General features: G+C 44.5%; 1 long non-coding RNA gene across 1 annotated transcript; it reads right to left on the reverse strand.

Moving 5' to 3' along the window:
• Positions 1-12: 12 nt before the first annotated feature.
• Positions 13-2,550, reverse strand: LOC129602488 (uncharacterized). Its single transcript, XR_008692413.1, has 4 exons — positions 2,249-2,550; positions 1,862-1,977; positions 738-1,130; positions 13-231 (listed from the first exon to the last, which is right to left on the reverse strand). It is a non-coding gene; the product is annotated as an uncharacterized LOC129602488 (long non-coding RNA).
• Positions 2,551-3,323: the final 773 nt, after the last annotated feature.

Below are 3,323 nucleotides of genomic sequence, written 5' to 3' on the forward strand. Positions count from 1 at the left end.
CACGGTGCCGCGGCTTCGCCATCCTTTATCCGGCGATCTATCCGCACACAGGAGCACACTGGTGCCCTGTGAGTCCGTTAGGAAGGCCGTGCGAGATCGGGCCAGGCGGCCCACGCTGTTCCGTTTGTGGTCAAAGGACACCGGGCGCAGCTCATGGAATGGTGGCCGGTGGTCGCCCGCGGGCATGGCGACGGATGTGGAGGACGACGGAGATGAGTACGCCATCGTATACTGCAAGGCAATTGTTAGGACATAGCAGTACAATAATAAAATTTTTTCATATGTGGTATTTTGAATTGATTCTGATTTAACTGCTTGCCCGAGAGTTCTCGCCTCATTGATAGTGCAAATCTATTCACCTTAATACATGTAAACGAATAACTGTCGTGTCGCTCAGGCCTGGCTCTTCATTGCAATAACGGCTGCCAATGCAAAATGTTAAGATATACCGTGCACAAAACATTAATATTTAGATAAACCGTTATATCATTATCGAAAAACAGTACTTAATGTTATAAATCGCACGCTTCCAAAATAAAAAGCTTGCTGACCGAAACAGAAAATTAGCATGAAAAAATATTATTAATATTATGGAAAGCTTATACTACCGTAGCATTTTTAGAAAAAATACAAAAGAAAATAATATTTCGGTATGCCAGCGAATTATAGCTTGTTCGGTACTTATTTGTACTTGACATTAAAAATAATGAAAATTATACTGCAAACAAATGTCTCACCTTGTGTTTAACCTGCTGGATCAACTTGATCCCTGCAGGCGTCGGAAACAGTGAACTGTGCCGAAGCACTGTCCGCACGTTACCGGCCGGGACAAGGCTGGACTGTGCCGAAGCACTGTCCTCACTTGAACCGGTGGTGGGGATATCCAGGGGACACACAGCCGGTCACGCCGATGTGGGAGATGAAGGCGGTGATCGGAGGAGACACGCAAGCGGGAGACGCAGGGGACAGCACGCCGGAGAGGGACGTCGGAGCAACAGTGGACACGGTAGCGACGGCGGGGAACCGTGGAACGAAGACCGGTGGCAGTACTCCGGAACGACGAGGTTGGCGTGGAACAGCAGCGCAGCGGAGCAGAGACGATGGCGGAGGCGCAAAGAAGGGAGAACAATCTGTGAAAATTATCAAATAAGTTAACATAGAATATCATAATATTATCACCTATAGAACCCGCAGGCCCGACAATAAACCCATTTGACAAATACCGCGTTTTGACTTGATTTACTGACAGTTACCACACTTAAAATCAATAGCATTCGGTAAATAAACTGGATAAATTGAATTATGCCATCTCAGGGAAAGTCAGTCACTTATCAGAAGCTAGAAGAATTACAGTTTTTAAGCAAAGAAGTTACAGTTTATTACAGTTTAAGAAGAAGTTTTTTATTACAGTTCTTAAGAAAGCTAAATCCAATACAATACTACGCAAAAGTACAAATTCAATGCACGATGATAGCTGAATTGAGACGATTACCTTATACGATTATACTGCGAGCTGTCACAGAGAATATCACATAATCTAATGTTATTGATTTTTTCCCTAAAAATTTTAATATATCGCTTAAACTGAGTTAAAATGCCCTACAAGAAATAAAAAATGACAATATTTTAAGAAATATAATCAGCACCTAAAACCGCGGAAAAAATTCCAAAACAAACCGACGAGAAATTGCTTAAAAATCTGAAAATAGTTCTTGAAATTCCTACTCGAACAGGTAAAAAAATTCAAAATTTAATTCCCACAATTTCCTAATGAAATACGGCTTACAAATATAAGCAAAAAAAATATTAAATAAAACCGCTGCGAAAATTCAGCAGTTCCTCGATTATTTCTGGGAATTACCTGATAATCTTCAACCGCACAACAGTATCTTTCCTCCGCACAATACACGGTGATAGCCTTCAGCCGATAATCATTCTCTCCACAATAATCAATATCCCAACACAATCCACCCCTGCCTGCGGATAAAGAATAGCCTGAAGATAACTGTTGGAAGAGAAAACCCCAAAGCTGTGTGGGTTCTTCAAAACACAGCTACTAGCTATGGAGCGGAGAACTCTGCTGCCATCCAGATTGTGACAACAGTTCGCTGACTGATAACGATAGTTCTCTCACTTCAAATTTCACTCTGGACAGCTAATACTATAATGCGTTGCAGCGGATCAAAAATCCTGAATATCAAACTGCATAATACCACAGCGAGCTATCCAGAAAAGATTGCGCACATACCCAGACACTTTACTCATCTTCCCCGGAGAGCTTTGACTGTAAGCAGGGCGCCATTCGCGCAGTGCGTTTAAATGTGGACGGCAATTACTGCATCACCTGTGGTGCGGATAAATCGGGCCATGGATTCGAAGTGTTGGACGCAAGAGGATCGTTTGACAGCTCACCAATCGCCTCCGGTTCTGCTAATAAAACAGTAATGCTGTGGGATGTTGGGAGTGGAAAAACTTTGCGTAAACTCCGAGGCCTGAATTCTACTTTAAATCCCGAAAAACTCTGCTTTGGCGTACCTCATCTAGTACGCAACGGCGAAAGCATGTATACAACGGCACAGCGTGGGGGCGCCACTGCAGATAGTACACACGTTCCCAAAGGGAACGTGTAAGAATTCGTGTATTCAATACACCAGACTCTGCGAATCGTAGCGAGGCGATCCCTGCCCCTGCCGCATGGCAACCTCCCCCATCCGTCGCTGTGCTGGCAGTTACTCGGGGGTAAATGCCAGCACAGCAGGTGGTACCTATATCATCAAAGGTTAATATTTACACAACTCATAAACGCATTGAAGTGGTAATCCGTGTCAGTGTCAGGTAGGCAGTTAGTGGCTTCTGCTCCCGCTGAGTACCAGCCGGAATCAACGCAGGAGGTATCAGTATGTGAGTGGTACTTTTCTGCTTGGTGGGCACCCAGACTGGCGAGGGTGGTTGCAACAGTGACAGTGCGACCGCTTCCGACACCCAATTTTCTGGACCCTGCCCTTGGTCCAATGTGGTAACGACAGTGCGCTAGATTTATAGCACACTGTCTCGTTGCCCGCAAAAACACCCAGGAAATAATCACGCAGTTGACTCAATTGCCCAATTACACATACTCGTAGCACAAAGGTGGCATATGTGAATTGGGAATCGTAAACCTTTTCGAAAAACTGCGTGTCACTTTTGTAGAAAATGATCGTTGAATGCATGGTCCAAAATCACAAAGGACTGAGTAGAGTACATAGCACGGAAACTGGGGCTGCTTGCCATAACTATAAGTACACACGTGGCGCAAAAGATACAAGCTGCATGCGCTGCTCCTT

Source organism: Paramacrobiotus metropolitanus, unplaced genomic scaffold (genome assembly GCF_019649055.1).
Source record: "Paramacrobiotus metropolitanus isolate TYO unplaced genomic scaffold, Prichtersi_v1.0 Parri_scaffold0000503, whole genome shotgun sequence".
Taxonomy (NCBI): domain Eukaryota; kingdom Metazoa; phylum Tardigrada; class Eutardigrada; order Parachela; family Macrobiotidae; genus Paramacrobiotus; species Paramacrobiotus metropolitanus.